Source organism: Procambarus clarkii, chromosome 37 (genome assembly GCF_040958095.1).
Source record: "Procambarus clarkii isolate CNS0578487 chromosome 37, FALCON_Pclarkii_2.0, whole genome shotgun sequence".
Classification (NCBI taxonomy): Eukaryota; Metazoa; Arthropoda; class Malacostraca; order Decapoda; family Cambaridae; genus Procambarus; species Procambarus clarkii.
This window is the reverse complement of record NC_091186.1, coordinates 41,402,749-41,412,141: the sequence shown is the minus strand read 5'-3', so window position 1 is coordinate 41,412,141 and position 9,393 is coordinate 41,402,749.

The following is a 9,393-nucleotide window of genomic DNA, read 5'->3' as shown; positions in this document are numbered from 1 at the left end:
AAGTGTAGATTTGATAGAGCCCAATAGGCACAGGAACCTGTACACCTGTTGATTGACAGTTGAGAGGCGGGACCAAAGAGCCAGAGCTCAACTCACGCAAGCACAACTAGGTGAGTACACACACACACACACACACACACACACACACACACACACACACACACACACATACACACACACACACACACACACACACACACACACACACACACACACACACACACACACACACACACACACACACACACACACACACACACACAGCAGAGCAGAGAAAGATACCAGAATGCCAGGAATGAATATATCAGGATGAGAAGAGAGGCAGAAAGACAATACGAAAATGACATCGCAAGCAAGGCAAAGACTCAAAGATTGCTGCATAGACACATCAGGAGAAAAACAACAGTAAAGGAACAGGTTATGAAATTAAGGATAGGGGCAGAAGGATTCACTACAAACGACAAGGAAGTGTGTGAGGAACTGAATAAGAAATTCCAAGAGGTCTTCACCTTAGAGCAAGGAGAAATCCCAGAGATAAGAAAGGGAATAGCTAACCAGGAACCACTGGAAGAGTTTGAGATTACCAGCGGGGAAGTAAGGAAGTGTTTACTAGAGCTGGATGTGACAAAGGCTATAGTCCCAGATGGAATCTCCCCTTGGATACTAAAGGAAGGAGCAGAAGAACTGTGCCTCCCACTCTCCATAGTGTATAACAAATCACTGGCAATAGGGGAACTGCCAGAAATTTGGAAAGCAGCTAACGTAGTCCCGATATACAAGAAAGGGGATAGACAGGAGGCACTGAACTACAGGCCAGTGTCCCTAACCTGCATACCATGCAAGCTGATGGAGAAGATTGTGCGAAGAAAGCTAGTGGAGCACCTGGAGTGAAAGAACATTGTAACACAGCATCAACATGGATTCAGGGATGGCAGGTCCTGCCTGACAGGGTTACTTGAATTCTACGACCAGGCAACAAAAATAAGGCAAGAAAGAGAAGGGTGGGCAGACTGCATATTTTTGGATTGTCAGAAAGCCTTTGATACAGTGCCACACAAGAGGCCAGTGAAAAAGCTGGAGATGCAGGCTGGAGTGAAAGGGAAGGTACTCCGATGGATACAGGAGTACCTAAGCAACAGGAGACAACGAGTCAGTGTGAAGGGTGAGGTCTCAGATTGGCGAGACGTTATGAGTGGAGTCCCGCAGGGGTCAGTTCTTGGACCTATACTGTTTCTGATATATGTAAATGATCTTCCAGAGGGTATAGAATCGTTTCTCTCAATGTTTGCCGATGATGCAAAAATTATGAGAAGGATTGAAACTGAGGACGATAGTAGGAGGCTACAAGATGACCTAGACAGACTGAGTGAGTAGTCCAACAAATGGCTGTTGAAGTTCAACCCGAGTAAATGCAAAGTAATGAAACTAGGCAGTGGAAATAAGAGGCCAGACACAAGATACAGAATAGGAGGTGAAGTACTTAATGAAACGAACAGAGAGAAAGATCTAGGAGTTGATATCACACCAAACCTGTCTCAAGAAGCCCACATAAAAAGAATAACGTCTGCGGCATATGCGAGGCTGGCTAACATCAGAACAGCCTTCAGGAACCTGTGTAAGGAATCATTCAGAATCTTGTACACCACATATGTAAGACCAATCCTGAAGTATGCGGCCCCAGCATGGAGCCCGTACCTTGTCAAGCACAAGACGAAGCTGGAAAAAGTCCAAAGGTATGCCACTAGACTAGTCCCAGAACTAAGAGGCATGAGTTACGAGGAAAGGCTGCGGGAAATGCACCTTACGACACTGGAAGACAGAAGAGTAAGGGGAGACATGATCACAACCTACAAAATCCTCAGAGGAATCGACCGGGTAAACAAGGATAAACTATTCAACACTGGTGGGACGCGAACAAGGGGACACAGGTGGAAACTGAGTACCCATGTGAGCCACAGAGACGTTAGAAAGAATTTTTTCAGTGTCAGAGTAGTTAACGGATGGAATGCATTAGGCAGTGATGTGGTGGAGGCTGACTCCATACACAGTTTTAAATGTAGATATGATAGAGCCCAGTAGGCTCAGGAATCTGTACACCAGTTGATTGATAGTTGAGAGGCGGGACCAAAGAGCCAAAGCTCTACCCCCGCAAGCACAACTTGGTGAGTACAACTAGGTGAGTACACACACACACACACACACACACACACACACACACACACACACACACACACACACACACACACACACACACACACACACACACACACACACACTCTTCCCATTATTATTATTATTTGTTACTACTACATCAACATCAACAAACAACAAGAAGCATCTTAGCACGATATAACTCGACTTAAGGGAAACATCCCACGTATTATTGCCAGGGCTTGACCTAAGGTCCCATCACCGGCAGCAGAGGCTCGTGCAGACACGTTGGATGGGTGGAGTGTTTACCCCTACCAGGTCACGACGAGCTATGTACGCCCTTTCAAGAGGGTGGAGGGTGCCTCCTTACCACACGCCTTCATCACCCTCAGCGTTAATAATAATAATAAAAATAATTAATAAGGATAATACAAAAGAATCAACTTTATACTTGTTTATTAAGAGATAATAGGAAGAAGTAGATGTACTACATCTCACACACACACACACACTGTGGGAACCGACCTGTGAGATTTATATTTATTTAATTTATATGAATTTATATTTACGTTAAATTATATACTTCGATAGCAATTTGTATAATGATAAGTGGACTGTATTTCTGCAATAATCTCATAATCTCACAAATCGATCCTCTACACATTAGGGGGGGGGTTATTAAATTAATATATATATGCAGCCAATCAAACTACAGAAATAACTACATACATTAAAGAGGTTCCTTATCTTATAGTACAGCAGGTTAGTCCACCAGGTATAACTAGGGTGTAGACACCAAATTATCCTCTTTGAGGTAGCTTCCATATCACCCAGTAACTGGTGCACAAATCTTGCATCCTCGTCTTGACCTGTCAAAAGTGCGCTAGCTGTGAAGCCAGATACCTATATATGACAAGTATATCAGAGAAAACAGTACATGGAACATGAAGACCTGGCTTAATTACCTTTAGTTTGAGGCTTCCATGTGATCTAACCGGGTCACCCTATATAATGACATTAATGGCCACTAATGATAAATAATGGGTTTCGGAAAGAACACTTAACTTGATTTGTTGACAGCGTGTTGACAGATGGTACACCTTTGGTATCCATAACACTACGTCCAAGTAAAATTAACAGGAGCCGAATTTGCTCCCGTGTCAGCCTCTGGTCTAGTATAAACAATGGCTGCATCTAACACTCCATTCTATTGACGTCTGGCCGACATTGTCCAGAATGATAGGAGCCAAATTTGCTCCACACGTCTCGGAGGTGACACAACAATGGCTGCCCTCCTTCCTCACTCTCCTGGCCTACTTTGTCCAGATTTCAGAAAGTGATAGAAGGGTCACATTTACTCTACTTTAATATTGATAATTAAGTTAATTTATATAAGATGTTTTTATGATGGTAAAGTCCAAAGACTAATGTATTTAAGAACAATTCCCAGCAGAATAGCTGGTGAATTATAATAGTATGTGGTGATGATATCCCGTTTTCTATAGACGGTAATTCCACTACAAGTTACGTTTTCTATGGGTAACTTGTTGGTAATACAGCAGCACTTATTATCTGTCTGTATGATTATTAAATGGTGTCGGATTTTCCGACATAATTCCCCAGGGGCTGCTCACGGGTCGAAGTCCTATTTAGAACAGACGAACACCGATACTCCTCCTTCGAATTATTAGATTAATTTGATGTTAGTAGTTAGTAATCACACATTTGTGCGTCTGTTCGTACAGGACGGATGTCCCGTACTAGAGTTGCAAGGATTAGAAGTCTAATGCGATTTCATTTCCCTGTCAACTCTTGAAAGGCTAATATTCAAGCCTTATTACATATTATTTAACCCAGAAGACTGGATGTGATCAAGTACTACAGTCAAGTATGATTCAGGGACTGCAGTGAGATCAGTGACATTAGATATAACTTGAAGTTTGTTCAGGTAACTGGTCACTGATATATAAACACTGAGGCCCATGGAATACATCTTGATTAAATAATAAATGTATCAAATCAGTCATCATATTTATTGGGGTTTAATTTAGTTAATTGATTCAGAAGATTGAATAGCTCATCATTAAAGTAAAGTATGGTTCTGAGACTGCAGTGGGATCAGTGACATTGGTCGCAGTGACTTGTAGCTGTTTTAGGCTACTGTTCACTGATTTGCCACTGAGGCCTCATGAAATCATCTCCAGCTTTAAATGATGATACTAACATCAACCTCTGTTGGTATAGTCAGCTGTAATCTCCTTAGTATAATGCTACTGGAGAAATATAATCAGCTGACAAATTTAGATTTCTACTGGTATTGTTTATCTGCAGGCATAGGTCTCCTCAGGCTTGATACTGGGCCTGAGAGTAATTTACCTCCTGCAGAGTTTAACATGGTTATACCCTGATATTTAGTAGGGCTACCGATGAATCGATGGTAGTAGTCTATCCCCACAAGGACAGCCATTTGGCATTTGATTTGCTCAAATTTACCTGCAGCTGCTTGATAATAGCTTTCCAGGTCAGTATAATCAACTTGAGATTGTTGTGACAAATCTTCACATTTCTTGATCTGTCTTGTTAAGTGGCCTTTAAGACCTGCAAGGGTTCTTTTCATTCTCCCTGCATTATCCATACTGGCTAGTTGGTGAAGCCTTGTGGGACTTGTACTTGGGTCGCTCATAATACTGAACAAACACTAATGGTAGCCTAGGGTAAATTCTGCACTCACTAAGCAATAATCCTACCTCTACTAGAGGTTAGCACTTAAAATTAATACACATTATATATATACAATCATACACACTAATGATTTGAGTGATAAACCAGTGTCACTGGAAGTACCTTTAGGTTAGCTCTTCTATATCACCCTAGGATGGTAGAGACACTAATTAATCACTCAAAGGTGTAATGATCATAAGTAAATTATTATATATACACAACTCAACTCGAGTTGATAAAAATTACACCCAAAATAGGGTCTGGACCATTCATTAATGGTGTTAGGTTATTCAATATAGTACAACTGACTATGGTAATAATGGGACTAGGATGAACGATAATAGTTCAACTAGTCAATGGTTAATATCCTACCCTGTTGTGGGTTGGCAATTAGTAAATATTATACTGTGATCACTAGTGCAATTTATATTAAATAATTCTCTATTTTGGAGAAATAATATACACAATTATTGATAATAGCCTCTTAATTAGCCTCTATGAAACTTCTAATATTATCTAGAAGTATTAAATGTTATTAGTGACCTCGCGAAATAAAGTCCACAAAATTCGTGGATAATCTCTCGCGAAATGTAACACCACGAAATCCGTGAACAATATCGCGAAGACACAGTCACTAATTAGGCTGGCTTCTATATTAGCGCTGTCATTTCACGAAATAACACGCCACCAAATCTCTGTGGGTGTGCATGAAACCGCTGATGAGGCAGATCTGAACTGAGGGAGGCTCCTGAGCTCCCTCGAGGCTACGCTTCCGTCTTTGACTGGCTGGCCTTTGTTTAAATAACACTGCACTAGTATATTTAATGAATCCACTGGTTAACTGGTTCATCCGGTACTAAGATGACCAAATGTGGGTTCAAAGGACCAAATATTCCGGTTCCGAAGGTCCAAATAATGTGGGAACCGACCTGTGAGATTTATATTTATTTAATTTATATGAATTTATATTTACGTTAATTTATATACTTCGATAGCAATTTGTATAATGATAAGTGGACTGTATTTCTGCAATAATCTCATAATCTCACAAATCGATCCTCTACACATTAGGGGGGGGGGTTATTAAATTAATATATATATGCAGCCAATCAAACTACAGAAATAACTACATACATTAAAGAGGTTCCTTATCTTATAGTACAGCAGGTTAGTCCACCAGGTATAACTAGGGTGTAGACACCAAATTATCCTCTTTGAGGTAGCTTTCATATCACCCAGTAACTGGTGCACAAATCTTGCATCCTCGTCTTGACCTGTCAAAAGTGCGCTAGCTGTGAAGCCAGATACCTATATATGACAAGTATATCAGAGAAAACAGTACATGGAACATGAAGACCTGGCTTAATTACCTTTAGTTTGAGGCTTCCATGTGATCTAACCGGGTCACCCTATATAATGACATTAATGGCCACTAATGATAAATAATGGGTTTCGGAAAGAACACTTAACTTGATTTGTTGACAGCGTGTTGACAGATGGTACACCTTTGGTATCCATAACACTACGTCCAAGTAAAATTAACAGGAGCCGAATTTGCTCCCGTGTCAGCCTCTGGTCTAGTATAAACAATGGCTGCATCTAACACTCCATTCTATTGACGTCTGGCCGACATTGTCCAGAATGATAGGAGCCAAATTTGCTCCACACGTCTCGGAGGTGACACAACAATGGCTGCCCTCCTTCCTCACTCTCCTGGCCTACTTTGTCCAGATTTCAGAAAGTGATAGAAGGGTCACATTTACTCTACTTTAATATTGATAATTAAGTTCATTTATATAAGATGTTTTTATGATGGTAAAGTCCAAAGACTAATGTATTTAAGAACAATTCCCAGCAGAATAGCTGGTGAATTATAATAGTATGTGGTGATGATATCCCGTTTTCTATAGACGGTAATTCCACTACAAGTTACGTTTTCTATGGGTAACTTGTTGGTAATACAGCAGCACTTATTATCTGTCTGTATGATTATTAAATGGTGTCGGATTTTCCGACACACACACACACACACACACACACACACACACACACACATACACACACACACACATACACACACACACACACACACACACACACACACACACACACACACACACACACACACACACACACACACACACACACACACACACACACACATACACACACACACACACACACACACACACACACACACACACACACACACACAAATCTTATTATCATGCTATTCACAATGACTATACAACCAATGTTATTCACAGAGACTAAGAGATAACACATAATTGTGATGGGTACTTACAACTGTTAGCTGAATTTCTCCCTCTTTCCAGTTGTAGGAAGGAATAGGTGAAATTCAATCCATAGTCGTAGACTGTGTTGCTTAGCGCAATGCTGACATTTTCAGTGCGTTTACCACTGATGAAAGGACAGTGTGGTGCTGCAGCTACATGTCGACTGTGAGGAGTGTCCTCCCCCTCTACCCACCCTGGGAGCCGGTCGGGCGAGCGGACAGCACGCGGGATTTGTGATCCTGTGGTCATGGGTTCGATCCCAGGCGCCGGCGAGAAACAATGGGCAGAGTTTCTTTCACCCTATGCCCCTGTTACCTAGCAGTAAAATAGGTACCTGGGTGTTAGTCAGCTGTCACGGGCTGATTCCTGGGGATGGAGGCCTGGTCGAGGATCGGGCCGCGTGGACACTAAAGCCCCGAAATCATCTCAAGATGACCTCAAAATAATCCCCCTATTAAAGCATAGCAGAAACTGCATATACAGTAATCCACTGATTTGGCGAAGTAAAATCCGTCCCTAGCTAAATCACTAGGCAAAAACCAATCAAGACGCCATCCCACAAAAGTGTCTAGCCTCATCTGCTCACATCCCAATCGTTCCATGCTGCGAAATGTTTTGGTGCGAAAGACGTCCATGTTTGGTCGAACATTCGAAATTGTGGTAAAGGTTGGACCGCTCCCGGCCTATTTATCCTCGAGAAAGTGGGTGACGCATTTCGCTACATATTCATTGAGAGATCTATGTATTAGCTTAAAGGTAAACCCAACTAGTTTAAGGGGGCATCTGGTTGGCATCTGGGTCCAAAAATGCAAAAATGAAAACTCGTTCGATTTCAATCAAACTTTTTTGACAAGTTTTATATGAAAAGTGTTCCATCTGGTCCAAGTTTCAGCATCGTAGCATAAATAGGAAGGGAGAAAAAAAATATTGAAGTAGTTGTGAAAATTATGCAAAAATGGTCAAAATCGATTATCAATCAAAAGTGTCAACTGAAATCATAGCTATGACTCTTTGCTATCACAATAGCATATATTAAACAAATAATATAATTAGTTTAATTGGAAAAAAAAATTTAAGAAAAAAAAAAAAAAAATTTTTTCAATATTTTTTTTTCCTTTTTTTTCGGCCGATTTGCATCAAACTTACACACCTGACAGTACGTAAGCCTATCTGTAAGGATGCCAATTTTGGAGAAAATTGGTTGATGTCAACCCCAGCCACAGATTTTAGAACCTTAGACTTTATTAATTTCTGTTTTTGTTTTTCAATTGACACAAACGTTTACAAAACTGATTCATTTTTTATTCAATTTACATGAAACTTACACAGTATATGTGGAGGGCATGTCTCTACATTGGAGGGGCTTTCATTTTTCTCTAAGTTCATTTATTGATTTTATAATAGCAATAAACATGCCATATTTGCAAAAACAATTTGGGAAACTTTGAACATTTGTATTAGGAAAACTAAAGATGTTTTGGAAATTCTAAAGCCCCCAATCCTTTATTATATGCTAATGTGTCAGAAAAGTGTCACAGAATAATTATATCTGAAACGTGTATTCTGAAGTGTGGACTTGAAAATGTCTAAAAAACGTTGAAAAAAAACTCCCTTTCTATTTACGCTGCAGTACTGAAACTTGGGACAATTTCAGCACTTTTCATATACAACTAGAAAATTAATATTAGTTGACATTGAACAACTTTCATCTATAATCCTCAGACGCCCCCTTAAGCAGTGCTGGTAGGAAAGATGAAATAGTTAGCTTCGCGTGGAGGTGAAAAATAAATCTAATCTGTTCTGTCCAGTAGTGGATTAAAGTTTACACTCTCTAAACACTCGCCCAGGGAGAGTAGTTTTGTCGGAGATACATATTATATATATATATATATATATATATATATATATATATATATATATATATATATATATATATATATATATATATATATATATATATATATATATATATATATATATATATATATATATATGTCGTACCTAGTAGCCATAACGCACTTCTCAGCCTACTATGCAAGACTCGATTTGCCTAATAAGCCAAGTTTTCCTGAATTAATATATTTTCTCTAATTTTTTTATCATGAAATGATAAACCTACCCATTTCATTATGTATGAGGTCAATTTGTTTTTATTGAAGTTAAAATTAACGTAGATATATGACCAAACCTAACCAACCCTACCTAACCTAACCTAACCTATCTT